The 23618-nt window shown below is 37.2% G+C and overlaps 1 protein-coding gene across 2 annotated transcripts in view; it reads left to right on the forward strand.

Annotated features, from left to right (window-relative positions):
- The first annotated feature begins 4463 nt into the window (after nt 1-4463).
- CDH12 (cadherin 12) overlaps nt 4464-23618 on the forward strand; it is a 416625-nt gene continuing 397470 nt past the window's right edge. The window contains exon 1 of one of the 2 annotated variants that reach the window (XM_032626909.1): nt 4464-4730. The gene's annotated coding sequence lies outside the window, so the exon portion shown is untranslated. The remainder of the gene's footprint in view (nt 4731-23618) is intronic. The other variant, XM_032626910.1, reaches the window with a different exon arrangement.

Here is a 23618-nt window from a genome sequence, read left to right on the forward strand (position 1 = left end):
GAGAAAACCATAATTCCAAAAGACACATGCACCCCTATGTTCATTGCAGCACTATTTACGATAGCCAGGTCATGGAAGCAACCTAGATGCTCATTGACAGACGAATGGATAAAGAAGTTGTGGTACATATATACAATGGAATATTACTCAGCCATGAAAAGGATCGAAATTAGGTCATTTGTTGAGACATGGATGGATCTAGAGACTCATACAGAGTGAAGTAAGTCAGAAATAGATAAACAAATATCGTATATTAACGCATATATGTGGAACCTAGAAAAATGGTACAGGTGAAACGGTTTGCAGGGCAGCAATTGAGACACAGATGTAGAGAACAAACGTATGGACATTAAGGGGGGAAAGCAGCGGGTGGTTGGGGGTGGTGGTGTGATGAATTGGACGATTGGGATTGACATGTATACACTGATGTGTATAAAATTGATGACTAATAGGAACCTGCTGTATAAAAAATAAAATTCAAAAATTAAAAAAAATTAAATAAGCTACAAGGATATACGGCACAACACAGAGAATATACACTATATTTTATAAGAACTATAAATGGAGCATAAGCTTTAAAAATTGTGAATCATTATACTGCACACCTGTAACTTATATGATATTGCACACCAACTATACTTCAATTTAAAAAAGAAAACGATTAACACTAACATTCTGAGATTTCCTCTCTCCCGATAACTAAATCACCACAAAAAGACAGAGAGGTAATATGTGAATCTAACATTGAAAGAGAAGCAGGAGGAGATTCATATAAGAATCATAAGATCAATATCTAAACAGTTGTCTTAATATAATTATAGTTAACATCAAGAAAATCTATGAGAAATCCAAGTGGAAAGATTCCTGTACATACAAATTACAAGCTTCCTACCACTCAGAGTACTTTTTCCTACATTACGTCACAGTTCTGACTCTTTAGAACAAACTCAAATAAATAAAGAGCAGCTTCCATTTAGATATCCATTGAATTATTTTTTGACTACAACATGACTCCAACAACCATATTTGTTAGACATGGTAGAGAGCAATAGCCTTGTCTGGAAAGGAAGACATCAGGTTTTCCCCTAAGCATCAAAGACCAAAGGGACAATCACTTGCTCTTTTTATTCCAAAGTTCCCATTATTAAAATATGAGTAAAATACTTATCGTAATGCATATCACATGATTCCTGTAAGAATCAAATAAGACATTAGGTGGAAATTTCTTGGCAGTTTAAGGGCTGAATTAATTTGGGTTCTTATCATTTCTTTTTAGATAGAATTTTTATTCCTTGAAAAAGCATGGGCACAACGTTTTTCTGTATGATTGTGAATGTGTCTGAGAATTTCAACAGACCATATGAAATAGTGAGATTCACGTGAGGCTTAAGAAACTTCTAGATAAAGCTTGAACAAACTAGAAATGAATTTTTCAACTCCATAGTTATTTTAAGCTTTGATATTACAGTATTTCTCTTGGAGAACTGATATATCAGAAATCATCTTAATTTTGGCCTAAATGTTCTTGAGATAGCCATATACTAGAGTAAGGTCATTTTCCTGTCAAAAAGAAAACAATAAGGAAGAGGGTAAATGAATTGCAAAAGAAAGAAAAGAAATTTGAAATTGACCAACGTGAGCTAATGAAATTACATCATTTGGAAGTTCTAGATTTAGTTTATTTTTAGGCTAACGTTTATTTTTGTTGAATTTCATTTTCTGTTCAAATATAGATAACTGTTTATTGTGACTAAGCTGTTACAATGTAATATTTTATCTGTCACAAAACACATTTTTAAGGATAAAAATGTTTTGCAAATCATAAAAGCAATACAACTTTCCTATACTTTTGGAAGCAAGTATTTTTGTCGGTTTGGAAATTTCTAAGCTTCAAGATTTTACAGTTAATGTGACTTGAGTTTTAATTCTGTATTTGCTCTGTAGTGGCTCTGTGGCAGTGATAAATTTACTTAACTTCTCAGAGCCTTAGTTTAATTGATAAAAATTTTAAAAGATAATAATGCATGCTTAATATGATTGCTCTGAGGATTTCATGGACAACGACTAGAGCTGAAGTATATTCAAAGCATCTGGCACATAGCAAGCACTTAATATAAAATAACTGTAATTATCACTGCTGGTTCCTATCTACACTCCCTACAAAATAGTATTATTCTTCTGCTTTGTCATTCATGAGTGTACTGCCACATAAAATCAGTTATTTGTTCAACATAGGTTTAGAAAACTACTGCAGAATTACTCATACTGTCTGTAGAAAATATTTAGAGTAAAAGACCGTTGGATCCTATGAGAACAACAAGACTCGTTATTTTGGAAGTTTCATCAGTGCAATCTGATGTAGTCAGGACTTTCCAGGTAGAAACTAACTACTATGGCACAAAATTAGCTTAACTTAGAATGTACCAATTTTAGTTGGTGACCATCATTGCTAATGGATGGGGTTTAAGAAAATAAGCACTATCTTAAGGTTTTAAAAAGTTTTAAAAGTAAGTCACTACTTAAGGTGCTCAGAATGAAACTTAGACAAATACAAGACCAGAGTGTTTTAACTGGAAGACCAGCTAAACATCAGAACATCAGGACACTGGAATCCATCAGATTTTCATTCACAAGTGCTGGGCTAACAACTAGCCAGGATCCTTGCAGAAGAAATTAGTAGTTATATTTCCTGTTTACTGTTTATTTTCAATTTATTTATGTGCATCAATTTGGATACAAGCAACTCTTTTCTATCAATAGTAGAACACTCTAATGCCAGTCAATAATTGAATAACGGGTTTCCTGCTTAGCAGTGGCAATAGTTATTCTCCCTCTCCTGAATCTTGACTGGATTTCCTCACCTTCAGCTCTCACCCTCCACCAGCTGAGGGAGCAAGAGACCTCCTCTGAATGGGACACAGGATCAGCTCTCCTGGGGCTTCTCCCTGGTGCATCTCTGTTTTAAATTGAAGTGTCTGCCCTATATAGTTGCACTGAAGTTTTATTTTGTCTGAGAAGTCTTACCATCAAAGAGCTTGTATTTTAACGAAATATTTTTTTTTTTTAATTTACTTGGTAATATAGAAGGCAAATATATTCTCCATTATGTATGATTTGTAAAATCCCTTTACTGAAATTTGGGATTTTTCAAAAATACATGTAAATATTGCAAATATAGCCTCTCTCTCTCTCTCTCTCTCTCTCTCTCACACACACACACACACACACACAGTCTCTGTCTCTCTCTCTCCCTCTCTCTCTCTCTCTCTCTCTCTCTCTCACACACACACACACACACACACACACACACACACACATCAAGGAATGCCATATGTCCCAAGTGAGACCTACTTGGAAAAGCAGAAATGCTGAACACATCACACAGTATCATTGTGACAGTACATTTGTCAGTTCTCTCCCTGGCAATGAGATTTTTCTCACCCTCAAGACATGCAAAGGACTTTTTTCATCTGTTCTTCTTATGTTAATAATTTTCTCCTATAGAAGTGAGAATTGTCAAAACTTAACCATTTGAGGCTTTGGCATTTAATTAGGTGACCTTTTTGAGAGAATTAGATCTCTGGGAGGAAGTGATAACTTTTGAGGTTGGAGGTGTTGAAGAGCTGCTCAGGTGGTCAGTGGATGGGTATCAGCAGGTTGTGAAAGGTGCATTGCCTACATTTAATATGTTGTTTGACATTTTGTATCCTCTCATGCCCTTGCTTATTTTTGTTTTAGAAAATTAGCATTTCAACAATAATAGAAGAGATGATTTAGTTAGGTGTAATGATGTATTCTCCTGTGCTACTCAGGTTAGTAGTATAATGCAAACATTTTTTTGCAAGTGTGATGCTAATTTAAAATGCTATTTGAGAAACTACATAAGAAACGCTGTATTTTCCATGTCTTGGGTTGAGTGCCCGTGTCTGTTAAGAACCTGCCAAACATGATTATTTAGTATGAATACTTCCTTTCTTTTATAAATCAGAGTTGCACTCTGGAGGGCTGTGGTCAACCTTTAAAAACATTTTACTTAGGCAAAGGTTGAAGTATATACCACGCTTGGGGCAAAGGCAAGCCCAGCTATATCTTTTATCACATTGCTTAGGACATTTTTCAGCTTTCGTCCTGTCTTAACGAATCAGCTCTATCGGTCGATTAATTGTTTCACTGTACCTGCTATCTAACACGAAGGCACCTGGCAGAACAGCAGGAGAAAGCACGTTTATTTAAGTCCTTACGCGGCTGAACACTGTAGCTAATCTCCTTGCAAATTACAGTCAGAGTTGTAGTTCATCCATTAGGCTGGAAAAGACAAGAGTCCCAAGCAGCCCCGGTGCCTTTTCCAGTTCCCAGGAGACCCACTAACCCTCGGCGTGTGTTGCCTGCGCACAGTGTTTCCTGCTAATCAGGTCAATGATTATCGCCCAGCTCCGGGGACCTGACAGCAGCCTATCACAGCAGTTAGGGAGCCACCAAACGCAGCACGCTCACCGAGGAGCTCCCGTTAAGAAATATCGCTTAGCCCTCATTTACTCACTGGAACCTCGGAGGATTTCAGCTTCTCTTTTTTGTTCTCTTAGACAGTGAGGGGCTCAGCATAAACAGCAAAAAGCAGCGGAGCATGCAGCTACTTGGAGGGTGTTGACTGAAAACTTCGCTCTCCCCACCCCGTTCACGGTTGATTCGACTGACTTCTCACCTCCTTCACGGTGAATATTTCAATTAAGGTAAGTGCCGCTTCATCTGAGTGACTGCGTCGAGCTGAATTTCTGCATTGAAAGTTCTAACTGACTATACTGACATTCTGCACTGCAGCAAGTGTGTTTCTGTCAGGAGAAGGCTTAGTTTACAAGCAATTGTCCTAGAATGGAACCCGGTGTTTGAGGATAATATTACAGAGCAATTTCTTTTGAAATCTAAGTATTCTGCCTTGCATCAAGAGAAAATGAAAGGAAATATGAAAAGAGAGTGAATTTCTCATTTTACCTTTTTTAAATAATCTAGAGAACTGTGTGACGCTAAGGTAACTTGATTTTGATTGAAGTGTTTTGTTGATGTCATATGGCAAAAGCTCTCAGTCTAAAAGCTTCAAAGTTAAATCAGATGGAAAGAACATTTGCAAATGAGAGTTGAGATTTTGTGCAGCTTTTTACTTTAACAACGTTCCTGAACTCCCTGTGGGTTGAAGGATTTAGGACTAAATCCCTGAATATTTTAATAGTGTCCATTTAGCAATTAAAATTTAAATAAAGTTTCTGATGTAGCTGTTAAGAAAAATGAACCAAAAAGAATTATCATACCACTGATATGATTTATAGTTTTTATATGAGAGGTGAATTTTTAATGAGATAATTTAATAAAAAGAAAAGTAAAGAAAATTACCTTCTTTCTAAAATACTTACTTTTGAAGGGAGAATTATTCAATAATGGATTCAAATTAAATGTTTACTGACATCTTGGCTTTTATGTTTGAAGTTGTACTTTGTCATCAAATAAGAGTGAACTGAGGTTAAACTTGTATTTTACATGGCTTAGGACAATTATCTATGTAATTTAGACAAACTAGTCCACGTTATTTCTTCTAAACCCTTTTTCCTCATAAGTTTGTTAAAAATATCTAGAGGGAATGGAAGCAACTCTTCCAAAGTTAGATTTAATTATCTGAACTTTTTCTTTTCTATTTTACTTTGCAAGTGTAAATACAGTCTGATGGTTTTCTCCCACATCATGGTAAATTTCTATATAATCAAAAAATAAAGTGATTTTATCCGTATCATTATGTATGACCAATTGATTGCTTAGCGCTCTAGCCACGTGAGTGAATAATAGCAAGCACTTATCTTCTTATGATGTAGTACTTATACTTCAAAATGATTTTCTAACAATGAGACAAGCGCTATTCAAAATACAAATGTACACTGTCATGAGGTAATACTTACACGGGTTGAATTTCAATAACATCTGTTATGCTAAAGCACAAAGTAAAATGTTGCTGCTTTTGTGTAAAGATTTATAATGGTATCTTAACTGTACTTTTTAAGATGAGCACTCATACTTCGTAAAATGTTGATTCTGCCCTCCTCCTATGGGTATCCTGAGATGGGACATTTTATAAAGATGTCAGAACATTGTTTATATTAATTGGCTAGCCTTCCAGAATTCTCTAGAGAGCTTTTTAAGCGGATGTTATTGCTTCCCCCACAGGAGTAAAATATTTTTAGGATACCCATAGGCACTGATGTGTACCAGCTGGTTGTCTGTGTGTTTTAGCCAAAGCCTAAAGACGTTTATTTCTCTCTGTTGCACTGAGACTTCTATCTCTTTTCTCCAGCGAGGCGGTTTTTCAACTGATTCAAGATACCTCAGAGAAGTGTTTGACTAGTTACTGTCATTGAGTCTTTGGCATCTTCTTTTCTTACATTTTAAACAACATGGATAAACAGGAGGAGGCAACATTAACCAAACCGGGTCACATTTGTTAGTAACAAACTTGTGCATTGCTGATAACATCTCTGTATTATAAACTGTTCCTCGTGCCAAGTTCAAAATCCATGGTGATACCCTACCCAATGAACTTTTATTAGATGTACTTAGTTGATGTATATGACCCTTGAAGGATGTGCTTAGTGTGTAATGGGCTATTTATTTTAAGAAATGAAGGTAGCTGTAGTTTTTATTTAAAAAGATATACTTAAAGTTTTTAAAGGCATTTTATCAGTGTAGTTGTTGTCTTAATTTGCATTACACAGGCTGAAAAGAGAATGAAGAAAATCTTGGTTACGCTCGAGAATTAGGAGCTGTTTATGTTCGGTAGCTGCCTCAGTCAGACTTTTTTTCATATATTATCCCCAAGTTCCAGCTTACCTCTAGGTTCTAAACTGAATCCCATTTTTCATTTATTTGATGGTAATTTATTCCCTCTGTGACATCAGAAAACATCTTGTAGGATAACCTCACTTAGAATAGGCAGTTTTGAAATTTAAATTAAAAAAAAAATCTGTTAGAGCTTTATAAAACTTTTCTTAAGAATTATAACCTGCTCCTAGGTAGGTGGTATTTTCAATAAAAGTCAATGGGGTGAGGCAGTGTTTACCATGACTCCTAAATGCCAGGCACCTGGGGGTATAAATTTTCTATGTATAATTATATAATCATCAGGTCAAAATAATGACATTGGAGATAATTTACCCCAATTTTCCAGAAGAAGAGATGCAGGCTGGGAGAGCAGGCTGGTGACCTATCATTCAAGCTCAGGTCAGACATTATTTAAAGCTCGTAATCTTTACACTATACTTTTTGTCACTTTATACATGGTGACCTATTCTGATACTCATGAATATCTGATAGTGCAACTTAATTATATCACCCTTAGAATAGTTTAATTCTTGGCTTACTCAAAATAAATGATTTTGTAAACTCCATAGCCACCAGTGTTTGAAAGAAGCATATATTTTTTTCTTTGAGGTTCTGAAGGAGGTTAGTGCTCAAGTCTTTGCATCAAGTTGATTCTGATTACTACTGACAGAAAAAGCACTCTACATAGGGATAATCAGTACAGAAATTTAGTATCTGCAGTATAAACATCTTTCCAAGAGAGGTAGATATACTCTCAGGATAAAAATCAAATAAAGAGTAGAGATATAAATTCAATGTCACTTATATTGAAATGGAATTAAAAAGAAGTTAAGGAGAATTTATGTTCGTGGCAAAATACATTCACAATATTAGAAAAGATAAAGAAGTGGACAGAATTGAATGTTGGAAAGTAGACTAAAGAAAAAAAAATAGATCCAAATGTACGGGAGTGTATTTGTTCTACTGACTTTACATAAGCCTTCCCATATGTACACAGAGATTTGCTATAACTAATTATGTTGATATTGTGACAGTGTTATCCAAAGCAAAATCTGGTTCAATCTAGGACAAAAAGGGAGAGATGTTATAAAATTAGGATTGACCTGAAAAATCTAATATGATGAGCTCTCATATCCAAGGATGTGCTGAGATGTACTGGACGCTGCATAGTTATAAAATATGATCCTTTCTTATGCTCCAACCTGTCCTCAAACACTTAAACAGATAATATGGAACCAGATACTGCAAATAATGGATTCAACAATGATTAGAAACATGATCAAGAAATGTATACTCTCCAGCCACCAGCCAGTTTACTTTCCATTCGCTAGATTTTATGGTAAGCTATTGGCTTTTTCAAGTTGTATATAAGAATAACAGAAAAACAAAGTATATATAGATAATCTTTATTACTATTCCAAAAGAATGGACATGATCTATAAACAGTAGTATTTCAGAGGAGCTTGTTATGCTGAGCACCCACCATACATAGGCCTCCCCACCCAGAAAGTATGACGTGTGTCTAGGCTCCACAAGCCACAGCAGATATGACCAGAGATGAATGTACCCAGATCTATGACAGCCATCTCTAGAGTAGCCAATGGCTACCATGTAGCCTTTCAAAATAACCATGTCAATAAAGAATGTTTTATGTAACACATAGGTGATTTAGTGACCTTAAGTATAAATTCAGCATACTGTGGATAACCAGCAGTAGATGGGCAGGGGCAGAAGTTGAGAAACATAGAGATGATGGTCTGCAGAAATTGTGAATAAGCTGAACTCATGAGATTGGTAGGAAGGAAAGAAAAGTTAATTCCCTTAGGTCAATTAGAAGACAAACATTTTCTGACTCACCATAATGGCTAAGCACAAAAATAAAGGCATGCTCCCTGTACAGTAGCAGAAGGAATATGTTATCCTGGGTGGTATTCCAGACACACCATGCAATGGTGAAACTTTTTCCTGTTTTCCACATTTTTCTCTGTGGTTTCAGTTCCATTAACCAATTCAAGCTGAGCACATCTGTGTCTCTTAACAAACTAAAAGCTTATAACTGGCCCAGCATCATACATATTCATAGTCTCAGTAGACAATGAATAAGGCAGAAATGTGTAGTGGCGGAAAGTACAGTTTCTGGGTTCATCTACCTGGGTTCAAATCCCACTGAGGGCACTTGCTAGCTCTGTGACAAGTCAGTTAAGGTGTCCAAACTTTATTTTTATGACCTTTAAACTGGAACGAATAATAGTACTAAGCCCGCAGCAGTGCTGTGTGAAATAAAAATGGTAATTAATATAACATACTAACAATTACTCAGGTGCTTAGGAAATAATAGTTGTTATTATAAACCAGAAACCTTGTTTTTAGTCCCTCACCTTACCTGTCAAGTAGAGAAAATCCAGGGCGTTCTTTCTCCTTAAAGACAATGCACACTTGGGCCATACCGGAAGCTGGAACCATGTCCTGACACTGTGTTTATATCAGTACATTTGAATTTTAGGAATGTACGCTTTTTCTTCTACTGGATTTACACAGATGTGTGGATGTTACTTTAAAGAAAGTAATTTGGGAGATGGCTTAGAGAAAACTTTCTATTTTGTCAATGGCTGCTTACATGCTATAAAACCAGACTTGAATAGTTGACAACATAGAGAGTGTAGTGTGTGCATAGCTGAAATTATTCACTATTTTGCCTTTTACAGAAAAATATGCTGGCTGCTTGTTTAGAAGAGAAACAAATTTATGAGACTAATTCATATGTTGTATGATTTTATTATGATCATAACAAATATTCTGTGGAATATTTGTAAAATATCTTGAAGATGACTATCTAAAAATCTATTTCCTGGTAGATTCAAACCTATCATTTCCTCTTCTCTAACTTATCTATATCTTGCTATGGGATTTAAATCCTCTAGTTATAAAGTTGAAAAGTTATCAAATACCATTTATACATATATATGTGTATATATATATGCGGAAGTATTTCATATTTTATGTGTTGATTCAAGTAATCCCCATAAATAAAAGGTATTTTCTGCAATGGAATTCATCGGTTTCCATCCTCCAAGCCACGGATTCTTATATGTTTTGCTATATATGGGAATCACTGACTCTGTGCCTTAAAGTGACAGATTCCTGAGGTTCATTCCTGGAGTACTGATTCTGTAGGTCTGAGAAAGGACCCAGGAAGCACAGTTTTGAGATATATGCAGGTTATTCTGATAAAATCAGAATATATAGGAATGTGGCCTAACCACTGAGGTTTAAACAACTTCCCAGGCAATTCTGACATGCAGACAAGGTTGAGGATAGCTGTTATAGAGCAGCACCTCCCAACATGAATGGGCATGCAGATTACCTGGGCGTCTTGTAGGAAGGTTCCATAATGGAGCCCGAATTCTGCATTTCTACCAACCTCCCAGGGATACTGACACTGCTGGTCTATGAGAAATGCTGCTCTCATTCTCCGCCATACTGCTCTATGGTTGCCCCTAGTAGGTAAGTATTCAAGGACCTACATAGGATATGACTTACAGCCCAGATTACCTGGGCTAAAGGTTGATAAAACTTCTCAAGAAGCTCTTTTGATTATAGAAGGATGATGGGACTCTATAAGCCAGGTGAAATTTGAGAAACATTTTTTTTTAATCTATCGTTGATTCCCACTACTCACTCTGGATATAGAGTAACTGTATGTTTTAGAAAGCAACGTATTTCTAGCATGTTTAATTCTTTGCATTGCTAACACTTGCTAACAATATTTACTTCAAAGCATTGCTAACGTATTTCATTCTTTGCAGTTAAGAAAGAGCAGGGTGATCGTTGCTTTCCCAGTCCCACTTCTGAATGTGTAGAAATTTTGGACTTTAGCACTCCCCAGGATAGCTATATACCAAGGTTCCAAACGCATCACAAAGGCCAACTTCTCAAACAGCATTTCAGTTCTCTTTATTCTAGGAATGCAGTCCTAAAGCGTCATTATTTGTCACTTCAACTTTCCTTTCTCAAAACTAAATGGCAAGGATATAGATTTCAGCTTTCGCCTCTATTTAACCTTTTCTCTCTTTCTGTTCCCAGCTGCCATATTTCATTGTTATTATTCAAATCTACAAAATACAAAGGGAAATAGATTTCATTAGTATGGAAACAAATTTTGGATTATTTATATTAATATTTTTAAAATTACAAACCTGCCCATAGAATTCCATTACTCTACCATATTTTCTTCCGGAATGCTTAACATTTTATTAACTGTACACTTTTAAATTTATTTGATTGTTATTTGTCTCCCTCTCTAATTACACTCTAATTAGACATTAGAATGTAAGCTCCATGAAGGCAAGGTTTTTTTGTTTGTTTGTTTTATTCATAGCTGCAACCCAGTACCTAGAATAGGGCCTGGCATAGAATAGATTTTCATAAAATATCTATTGAACAAAGAATGAATAGATATTCCAAACTAATAAATTAGTTATAAGGGCCATGTGTTAGGATTGAGGCAAGTACCTAAAATATGATAGTTTTGCTTTTGCTCAGTACTGTGGGTAAGATTCAAGCACATTTCCACAAAGATTTACACTCATTCACTTAATGTACTTAGTTTTAGTGTGTCCCTCTTAAGTGTCAGGTACTGGGCTACATGCTATGGATACATGTTGACAAGCCATAATTCCTTTGAATAATGTTCTCGCCTGTTGGTTGGGGGCAGACAAGGGAAAGACCAGTTGTAATACACTCTGGTGTGTAATCATGAAAAGATGTGTATGGGGTGTTATTAATGCCCAGGGAGAGCTCCTGACTTAACTTGGAGGGACCATGGAAAACTTACTAGAAGTCTCCTGAGCTATAAATGAAAGGATAGCTTGAATTAAGACAGACAGAAGAGGAGGGGTTATAAGCTGCTACTAGAAGTGACACTGTGTCCAAAGGCACAGAGAATTCCTGACCCCCTCCAGGAACACGTTAGTTTGACATAACGTTACGATAAAGTGTTGTATGTGTAATAAGAGGCAACTTCATTTTTCTATGTGAAAAGGCATTTGGATTCCAACTCAGGAATGATGGGGATCCATTAAAGAATTTTGAGGATGGGAGAGACAGAGTTATTGGTGCTCCATTCTGAATCTCGCATTATATTTTTCACTATTTCAAATCAAAATATATATATACACATACATTAAAAATACTTATGAAAATTAAAACAAAAATATATCAGGGGAGAAAATGAGCTTTTGGTGGGCTGAAGGGAGAGAGAATAAGATATCCTTAAAATGCTGCACCCAGGATCTGTGGAAATTCATATGCAGGACTTGAAACCAAACCAGAGGTGGAATGAGCGTGAAATTAGCCAAGGTTGTATCCCTATGTGACTTTCAGGGGCTCTGTTTTGCAGGATTAGGAGAGAAATTTATTTCAGATTCAGAGTTCAGGAAAAATGGCAGACTCTGAATGGCCACATCTGCTAGTACTGACATGGAGTAGAAGTCACGCTCTCCTACCAACTGACTAAGACCGAGCAGAAAAACCTCTATTTCTGTCTGGATACTTGTAGGACAATCAAATTCAGCTATTCAAATTTAATGTCCCTGACATTCTTAGGAGGCTAACATTTTGACCCTTTCGTTCTATAGGCATAATACTAGGTGTTAACTCTATCAGAAACTGCTTCTTTTGTGCAGTACTTTGTGTTGTTGTTAACTATAGCTGAAATTCAATAGGAGATGTCATTTACTCACAGTTTTTCTCTTACCATTATACCCCAAATCACTCTTTTTGTTTCTTTTTCCTTGCTGTTAATCTGATAGTTACTGCTGATTCCCTGATGATGGTTTCTCCAGCAGGAACCATAATCTCTGTGAAGATCGGGACCTAGTTTTGTTCACTGCTTAAGCCTTAGCACCTACATCAGTGTCTATCATATAGCTGGTACCGATGTGTTAAAGGAAGGAATGGAGGAAGGAAGGAAGGGGGAGAGAGAGAGAGAGAGAAAGAAAGAGAGGGAAGGAGGAAGGGACCAAGGCATCTTCCCATCTTGCTATCCTCTCTTTAATAGCTCAGCAAATGGCACTATAACCTACCCAATGGGCCAGGTGAGAAATCCAGCTATCATCTTTGCCTTACCACTTTTCACACCTTACACATCCAATCAACATCTGGTCCTTTCAGTTCTGCCCTTTAAATCTGTCTCACATGTGTTTGCATCCTTGCCCCCCCGCCCACGGTTCACACCTCCATCATCTGTTACTTGCTTATGATCTCTATGTTATACCCTTCTTCTTCACAAAATAATGCTCCTTACCATCAGAAGATCACCTCTCTAGGACAGCCTTGATCACATGACTCCTATGTTAAAGATTTTCCTTGTAATTTCCGCTCTCTTTTAGGATATTATTCCAACCTTCATGAGGCATCCATTTTTCTGGAAGTTCTGGACGCCGCATCCTCTTGAGTCTTGCCTAACCTCTAGCAGCTGATTTCCCAGCCACCTTGGGTTCCTTATTCCTGAGATTTCACGTTCACCGCCTGTCATATTAAGTTAACTTTTTGCCTGGCTAGATCTCTTGACCTGTAGAACACAAGATGTCACTTCATCCAGATAGATTTTGGCCACTACCAGTCTAGTAAAATGTTCCTCCTATCAGTTTCCATAATACACTTTATGCCTCTTCTACTCCAATCCCAGAGCTCATCACACCGTTGAATAATGCTAAATTCCAAAGCCTTTGATGGCAGGCTCTATGTGTGTTTCATTCACTACCTTATTCCTGGTGACAGACACTAACCTATACAAATTATTTGTAAACAAGGACAGGTAATGTACTTCTCTGAATTCAAGGACAATAATTTATTCATAGGCTTCTTCCTTCCACTTGGGCAGTTAAATTCCTGCCATTCTGAAGAGAATTTTGCTGCTCCGTGTCACCTTTATGAAATGTCAGAAAACACAAAAATATAGTAACAGTTTGATTAATTCAAAAATTTGCCATGCCAGTAACTACTGATATTTGTTTAATGCATTTCATAAATCTTATGGACTATGTAAATACCTTATCCTTTAATGAAGAGTGAAAATTGTTCACACACGTTTGGTAAAGGTCACCTATTTTCAATCAGCTCCTTTCTGTGTAATAACTGGCTGACATTTCTTATCCATTTGTGATCAATGAACATGCATATTTTAACTCAAAAGTCCATTCTCTTCAAAGTACCACTCTTATAGCTTCTTATTTCATAACTTGATGATGTTACGGGCAGGGTAACTACACTAATTCTTGTCCTTAGGCTTTTTTATCTTTAAAGCAAAATAACTGGTAGAACAAACAATAGAAATTGGCTATACTTGAGAATCAGTTGTCAAAAAGCACATCCTGAATAGATACGCTTTGACCTCATATGTTTAAGGAATGATTGCACTGTTATATTTAATATTACCGTAAATAAACTTTACTTTATTGCTTGTCCTTTATATGTGGTGAGGTGAGATGTTCTAAAAATCCACAAAATTTAAACAACAGCATTAATTCTGGAAAGTATTTGTCTCACAGATATTTAGAAGCAATCTTCCCTGGAACCATAATCCTCAAAAGGAAATTGCAGTCCTTGCAGAAACACAGTTTGGGTCATCTGGGTCTAGGTCTCTGGATTCTTCTAGAAGTCTTCACAAGGCACAAATGACATTTTAAATATCTTGTCAGGGAAAGAAGTGATTTTTAATGCAGATCCACCAAATATAATTTTTTTTAAACCAGTGGCCCCAAAGGCAAACATCTAAAAGGCAGAGAGAAACAGTAGCACCAAGATAAATGTCATGACTTGTGTCTAAGGAGGAACATCATATTAAGATAAAAGAGAAGTATCTCTTGTCAGAAAATAAAGAAGAGTAAACAGGTATAATACTTCATGATTCTATCTGTATCTACTTGGAAGTATAATTAGGTATCAGAATATTTCTTCTCTACTGGATGCTATGTTATTTTGTTTTTCTGATAATTTAGAAAAAAAAGAACAGATCCAATTATGCTCTGGTCTGCAGGCATGGGGAGAGGAGGACGGAGTTAGGCAGCAGCAAGTGAGCAGAGGTAACACGAAAGTAGGCAACGTAATGAAAGTGTCAAAATGATTCCTTTAAAGAAGTAAAGCTTGTTGTGTGATGGCCTGATGGTGTGTTACCCTTGCTCTTGACCAGTATACCAATTTATGAAGCTACCAACCCTTCCAGACTCCTGCTGTCTTCTAGATCTTTCTTAGTCCAGTTTTAACAAACTCTCGTGTCATATACCTCTCATACCTCTTTATGACCTATGACATAAAGCCTCTCCCTTGTCTTTTGTAGAAGTATCCTGCTCAAGAAGTTTGCTGATTCTGCTTTGAGTAGAAGCAGTAAAGTTAAAATGTGTCGCTTCCCAAAGTAGCTCATTCCGCCTTTGGAGGAACTGATCAAGGAAAACTTTTCCCTATTTTATTCTGTACTCATACGTTAAATTCTGTACTCATACCTTCGAACCATGTAAATCAGGTATTAATTTTAGACAACATTAAGCTGGTTCTGAAAAGTGGGTATCAATCAATAAGCAAGGTAAAATCCTCTTTCATGTGAAAAGCCATTTACTTATCAACGGTGCCCAGGCCCTGCATCTTCGGTGCTTTAGTGCTTCCTACACAGTCTATGGTTCTGCACTTCTCCAATGTCCCCTTTTGGACACATTGCAGAATGGGGCTCTTGAGAAACCATTCACTCTGTTTCCTCTGATCCATACCAAATACAGAAATTACACCCTCTGTTCCTTTCTGCTTGCTTTACAAAAATATTAAAACTTGTCAGGGTTGGTAAACATTTTAAAATCTTGAGGTTTGAAAAGGAGGGTGACCCTGCTGGCATTGAAATGTTTCAGAGGCTTGGCTTTCTAAGAGGAAATTCCAGAATTAAAAGCGTTTTTGTTTACATAGAGCCATTACCCATGAGAGTAAAAGATACCTTCAAACATCAGCCTTGAGTTTTGTGCGCAAACTACTTGCTAGATATAGCAGAATTGTTGAAGTAAAGTAGTAATACAAAGTAGGCTTTTCCTAGGTCCTGGAACTACTTATCTAAATCTGACAAGAGCATAACATGCAGATGGAAGGAATTTAACATTTCCGTTGCTGGATGTATTTTAAATAGCAGACACAGTTTGTTAGGTGTTATGCTTTTTTGGCATTAGTTATGATTCTGACATAAAAATAAAAATATTTAAGAATATCAGAAATGCCTGTTCCCAGCATTTTCTACCAGGTAAACTGTCAGACAACACAATAGTCATCTCTATATCATGTTCATAAAAGATGATCATTTGGTGTGTAAGATGAATTTGAAGTGTAGTTTCAACACGTTGGTAATTATATAAAATGATAGTACAATGTAAAAAATAAAAATGTTATAGCATTTTTCACTTAGCCAACATTATGAGTGCTTTTTGAGGGGGCATTGACTGAGAAGGGGTAAAAAAGGCAGGTGTCTGAGGTGCTAGAAATGGCCATCTGGATATGAATGGTGATTACATGGAGATATAGATAGATAGATAGACGCATACATAGTATGATTTTTAAATAATTAAAAAATTATCTATGCCACATGGTTAGCTAAAAACTTTCTTGTAATTATAAATGATTTGTTTCACTTCTTTTCAAATAATATTAAGACTGATTTCTATTATGAAGGAAATAATACTTAGTTTATTAGGTTATTTTTATTATCATAATAGAGTTTGTCCCACCAATTTGCAAGTGAATATCTCCTAGAGATTTCAAACTGATTGCACACAGATACATAGAAAAAAAATGAAGAAGCATGTAAGAAATTTCTGCAAGAAGCATAAAAATTTCTAAATCAGAAAAACCATACTTGCTTTGTTACTTTATAAATTTTAAAGATAATATTTTGTTTATGAGGATATCATATTGGGAGAGTTTGAAGCAGGAATGAAATAACCACCTCAAACTTTTAACTGGACAGATGTATCTTAGGAAAAAGTGATAATATCATATTTTAGATGAGGCCCCTACAATATAAGGATGCTTTACCAATACATGATTTCATAGAAAGCAATAAAAAAAATTTAGAATGAAACAGAAGAGTCTCCTAATCAGAATATAAGTAATGCTGCTGGAAGCTACTTTTCCAAATCATCTCCCTGGAGCTCCCTGGTGAAAAATACATTTCCCAAGACTATTTCCACCCTTTAAATTGGGATACTAAAGGCCCTTGAGTTACACATGCAACTAGCAGTTTCTTACTAATTAGTATCTCATCATGGTATATTTTTATCTGATTGGCATTGAGAAAATGACCCACTCTGAACACTGTGTTGGTGAGAAAAGGAAAGGTCTACTGCATGAGATAATCAAAGGGAGAGAAGCCCCGGCCAAGAATGACCATGCGTCCCAAACTCACAGGTGCTTGACCCTGAGGGAGAGAGGAGCACAGAGGCAACAGGGAAGAAGGAGCAGAGAATCCTGGACTAGGCTGAAGATGCTTTAGGAATTGTTCGAGAACTGATTTGCACATTGGAGTAAATTCCCTTATTCCATTTTCAGATATCCATTTTTATGGGGACAAGTAAGGGGATTTTGAAAGCTGTGTAAATTCTTCCACCTACTTGAGGTCAATTCAAGTGATTATATATGTGGCCTGCTTATAAGATGCTACCTGGAATGGACCACTACAGATAGCCATACAGAAAATTCTAATTTTCTTTCCAAATGAATAAAGTATCTATATTATATATATATATATATATATATATATATATATATATATATAAAGTATATATGTATGTTTAAGTATATATGTATATATACACAGGTACTGTACACATATATGCTTATATATACTTTTATTCATTCATACACATATAACACATATGTACACATATATTCTCCCCCTCTCTCTATATATAAATATATATATATTTGTAAATATATATATACAGACACACACATGCACACACACTATTTCCACAGGACTTCTGTAATACAATATGCAAAACAAGTTGTAGCATGTTCTTATGTTCTTTTTTAATTCCATCTAGACATCTAGAGTTAAATTCTGTGATCAACAAGAATGCATATTTCTTTTTTGTTATTACCAACAGGTTAACACTGAGAAAATGTGATTGTGTGGCTGTGTGTGTGTGAGAGAGAGAGAGACACCGTACAGAATAAAGAGCCAGCATTTTATCCCAAGGCTTTTCTTCCCTCATGTTGAACTAAATTCAGGAACAAGAAAGTAAGGGAACGAAACTGGCAGAACATGCTCCATTTGCAGAGGTTTATGTAAGAAGAGAAATCCTCCTAAGAAATAAATTTACTGGCGATAGAGTAAGAGTGAGAGGGCTCTTGGTTTCTTGGTGTTTAAAATGTGTAAAATATACACTTTATATTTCCTCACTGGTTTTTTTTTGAAAATTAAATGAGACAAAGTATGAGAGCGCACCCGTCATAGTACCCGATGAGTAGCTATTGCTCAGGGAAACAATAGTCGTTTTTCCTTTGCCTTTCCCAAGCTTAAAGGGGTCACCAGGAAGCACATCCAGGACTGCAAAGTATATCTGAAAGGGGTAGTGATGTAATAATGATTAAAAAGAATGGGTTTTTCAGTTCAACAGATTGAAATTTCAATCTGACCATGATTTCCTACCTGTGTAGATTTAGGGAATTTTATTTTTTAAGGGCCTGGTTTCCTTCTCAAGTATAATACAGGTAATATTCTTGACCTCAGAGGTTGCTATACAATGAGATGCCATAATAAATGTGCTTAGCAATGCACCTGACTTATAGCAAACACCCTGCCATTGTGGATATTAGCATTTATTACATTAACTGGGTGGCCCAGGTCCCCATACTTTGCCGGCATTCCCTGTGAATTCTTTCAACCTGTCCAGGTTTTAAAGTTATCAGTGTCCCGGTTACAACCTTGACCCCCAGGGTCTCTAATAATTTCAAGCTAAGAAAGCCACTGTTTACCCAGAGGATGGAAAGCTGACTTTTATTGAGACCTATGAAAATGCAAATGTCTAAACCTGGGATAATAAAATAGGATCTTATTTTCATCAAGTACCACCTTTATGGTAGCTCAGGACCCACTGCCTCAAAGTCTCCCCTGGCTGTTGGTGAAAACTCCCAAAGTTGCTTTCAAAACAAGATTCTTGTGTTTCCCTCTCTGACCTCCTGCCTTCTGCCAGGGGAGAACCCTGCTGCTGAAGTCTCTTGGGAGATCACAACTCCTCTGGACAACACTGTCCTCTGTCCTGGTCTCATTGTTCACACAAGTGCAGCTACAGGAAAAGCACACTGTCATTCCCTTTATCGCTTTTTACTTACAACTTCAGCTTGTGCTTTTCACTAAGGTCACACAGCATATGCAGACCAAGTGGCAAGTTTTCTCATAAAGTAGAGAAACCATGGAAAGGAGTAGGATGCAGAAGACATAAACCAGGTGCCAGGCAAGGTGTCAGCTCTGAAGCCTGCAGGCCTGGTGCCTGAACGTTTCATCTCTGTGAACCCTCACTTGTCATCGGCCAGGGATCAGATCTCTGCTCCTAACAGAACTACTTTGCAATAGATCTTCCTGCACAGAGGCCAGGACCCAGCTCCAGTGAAGCATCAGAGACAGAACTTCAGACTCCATCCTGGGCTTTCATTTTCGAACCTTCATTTTCATTTCCAGATTCTAACTCTTGTGAGAATGTCCACTCATTTCAATTAAAAACCTTCTTCACTTCTGCCCACTAACCTATTCTAAATAGAAAAATTAGAAGAAAATAATCCTGCATCAATTCAATCTGTATTAGTCATTCTTTGTTTTTTTAAGTGTACAATTTAATGTTTTTTATTATGTTCATAGATATTTGCAACCATCATCACAGTGAGTATTACAACATTTTAATCACCTCAAAAAGAAATCCTGTATCTTTAGCTATCATCCCCCATTCTTCGTCAGTCCTCCCCCAACCCCTGTTGTAAGCAGCCACTCATCTAGTTTCTGTCTCTGTAGATTGCCTATTCTAGACATTTTATATTAATGGAACCATATCACATGTGGTCTTTTGTGAATGGCTACTTTCACTTAGCATAATGCTTTCAAGTTTTGTCCTTGTTGTAATATTCCATTATATGGACATACAACAAGAGAAAAGGGAACCCTCTTGCACTGTTGGTGGGAATGTAAACTGATACAACCACTATGGAGAACAGTATAGAGGTTCCTTAAAAAGCTAAAGATAGAACTATCATATGACCCAGCAATCCCACTACTGGGCATATACCCTGAGAAAACCATAATTCAATAAGAGACATGTACCACAATGTTCATTGAAGCTCTATTTACAGTAGCCAGGACATGGAAGCAACCTATGTGTCCATCGACAGATGAATGGATAAAGAAGATGTGGCACATATATACAATGGACTATTACTCAGCCATAAAAAGAAGCGAAATTGAGTTATTTGTAGTGAGGTGTATGCACCCAGAGTCTGTCATACAGAGTGATGTATTAGTCATTCTTAAATGATACCTTGTGCAGGCTATCACTTATCCAGTGGTTGAACTGGGCCAAACCAATTTCTTATTCATTCTCTTCTGCAGTGAAAGTGTACAGTGGAGTCTGCTGGTCCATTCAGCAATCCTCTTGAGTCTTTGCTCCTGGAAAACAACTATGTGAACACTTGTAAAAACATGGATCTCCTCAAGAATGCACCTAATAAATTTGACAGCTTAAATAAATTTGTACACATACAAAAAAAAAAAAAAATCAAAGAAGCAACCACTGACCTGAAAAGACCTAGCTCTAATCCCTAATAAAAATAGAATGATTAGCTTCTTATTCTACATTGTACATATTCAAAAAATGGGGTGATATTCAGACAAAGTGCAACTCTACCCCAAAGGTCTCTCATGAATCCATAGGTAATCCTCAATGCCTAGGAAAGCAACCTGCAAAAAGAAGGGATAAATACATATATGCTGTTGAAAGCATAAAGGAAATAGGAGTTTATCCATCATCTAATATTTACAGCTTAAAAAGCATTACTTTGGGGCTTCCCTGGTGGCGCAGTGATTGAGAGTCCGCCTGCCGATGCACGGGACACAGGTGCGTGCCCCGGTCTGGGAGGATCCCACATGCTGTGGAGCGGCTGGGCCCATGAGCCATGGCCGCTGAGCCTGCGCTTCCGGAGCCTATGCTCCGCAACGGGAGAGGCCACAGCAGTGAGAGGCCCGCGTACCGCAAAAAAAAAAAAAAAAAGCATTACTTTGGAATCGAGTTTCAACCAAGTTACCCTGTTACATTTCTTTAAGCTCTTGGTTGGAATTCTGAATATGTTTTCTCAAAGAAACATTAAGTCCAAATTTGGGAAGTTATAAGACCTTTAGTTCACATTAGACTTTACGCTCATACAAACTGGTAAGAACATTTATTGTTCTAAACAAACAAAAGACTTATATTTAAGACTAATATACGAGTTAGATAAAATAAAATATATTTTTTAAACTTACCACTTTCCCCAGCTTGCATTTTTAAAACCTGAACGTCTTCCTAAACTGTGATAACTTTCCCCCGAACTTCCTCCCTGTACCATGGTTCTCAGTTTTGTCTTAACTGTGTAATTGCATCTGCATATTTGCTCTTTTTCTCTTAAATCCAGGTCTTCATTCGATACTAATTCTCCTCTTCCATATCCTGGCCTCCATTCTCTTCTTTTTCGCAGTACCCCCTGCTGTGATCTGTGTAAAGTACAAAATTAACCTGGCTATTTCCCACATAAAGCCTCCACTGGCTCTCTGTTATTTACAAAATCAGCTCCAGTCTTCCTGACATGGATATGAGGACAAACCCTCAACTTCTCCCACCCCCGCCCCCATATCTCTTACCATTCCTTCCCCTGTGCATTACCCTTTAGTCACTGTGAATAATTCGCTGTCACATGAGTAAGCATGTATGCTCTTGCCCACACGCACACACACATCCCTAAGGACATTTTGGCCCTTGGTGCTATTCGTCCGTGCTATGCCCATGAGATGTATCTGCACTTCTCCATGTTATCTGTATACTCCTCCATAACTTTTCTGGCTAATTCCTATTCTCTCTTCCAAGCTCAGGACTGACATCGCTTTCACTAGAACACTCTCTTTGATCTCCAGCCATCAGCCTAATTGATTATCTACAGGATACCTCAGAGATAGTGCAGGTTTGGTTCCAGACCATCGAAACAAGGCAAATATCCCAGTAAAGTGAGTCACACAAAGCTTTTGGTTTCCCAGTGCATATAAAAGTTGTTTATACTATTCTGTAGTCTATTAAGTGTGCAATAGCGTTACATCTAAACAACAACGTACACACCTTAATTTAAAACTTTTTTTTTTGCGGTACGCGGGCCTCTCACTGTTGTGGCCTCTCCCGTTGCGGAGCACATGCTCCGGACGCGCAGGCTCAGCGGCCGTGGCTCACAGGCCCAGCCGCTCCGCGGCATGTGGGATCCTCCCGGACCGAGGCATGAACCCATGTCCCCTGCATGGGCAGGCGGACTCTCAACCACTGCGTCACCAGGGGAGCCCCTAGAACTACTTTATTGTTGAAAAAATGCTAACCGTTGTCTGAGCCTTCAGCGAGTTGTAACCTTTTTGCAGTAGGAACATCAAAGATCACTGATCACAGATCAACTTAACAAATATAATAATAAGATTGAAAAACTATGAGAATTATTAAAACGTGACACAAAGACACAAAGTAAGCAAATGATGTTGGAAAAATGGCGCTGATAGACTTGTTTGACACAGGGTTGCCACGGACCCTCAATTTGTAAAAAAAAAGAAAAAACAACTCATTATCTGTGAAGTGCAGTAAAAGGTATGCTTGTATTTGACAACATTTGCCATACTGCTTCCTAATTTTCTCTTTGTAGATTCGTGTTGCCTGATAGATTACAAACTCTATGCAGGCCCAGACTATCTCTTAAGTTTATTTATAACTTCTGTGTCCTATACTGTGTCTATTGTATATTAATACTTGGTGCTAATTTTGTAATACATGAATACATATATGAAAGAATATGTCTTTCAAAGACTGTTGACTTCTGAGACCTCTCTCATCCTTAGTTGCTAGTTATCTATTTTGGACTTTTTTTTGAATATAATACCATCTTATGGTTCATTGATTTAATAATGGAGGGTGTCTTGTGCGTCAGAAACGGGGCCAGATCCAGCGTAACTATAAGCTACAATAATCACCAAGAAAGCATATAGATACAAGTGTGGAAAGTACCCTAAAAAAAGCGTGCATGGTGTTATGAGATTATAGAAAGGGCCAGCATGGTTTAGTGACACAAAAGATGCCTTCCTGCAAGAAAAGATGTTTGAACTGAGATATGAAGATATGCAGTTTACCAGATGGAGAGGGAAGGAAGACTGTGCCAGGCTAATGGAAGAGTTCACTCAGTGGGGGGTGGGATGTTGCTGTACTCAAAGGATGGAGAGAACCCCGGGGGGTCCAAACAGAGTTGGAGGTGTACAGCCCTATGAGCAGAAGCTGTGACAATTTTGGAGAATGAGGTTTGGAAATGGGACAGGAAGGAGCATAGAAAACTATTATGTTACTTAAGAAACGTATCAGGAGTCCCCACATTGTGGTCATGGAGAGAAATGGGTAGAGTTGAGAAATATTGAGAAAGAAAAGTCAGCATTATTTGATGGTGGATTGGAGTGTAATGGTTATGGAGGGAAG

Source organism: Phocoena sinus, chromosome 3 (genome assembly GCF_008692025.1).
Source record: "Phocoena sinus isolate mPhoSin1 chromosome 3, mPhoSin1.pri, whole genome shotgun sequence".
NCBI classification, from domain to species: Eukaryota; Metazoa; Chordata; class Mammalia; order Artiodactyla; family Phocoenidae; genus Phocoena; species Phocoena sinus.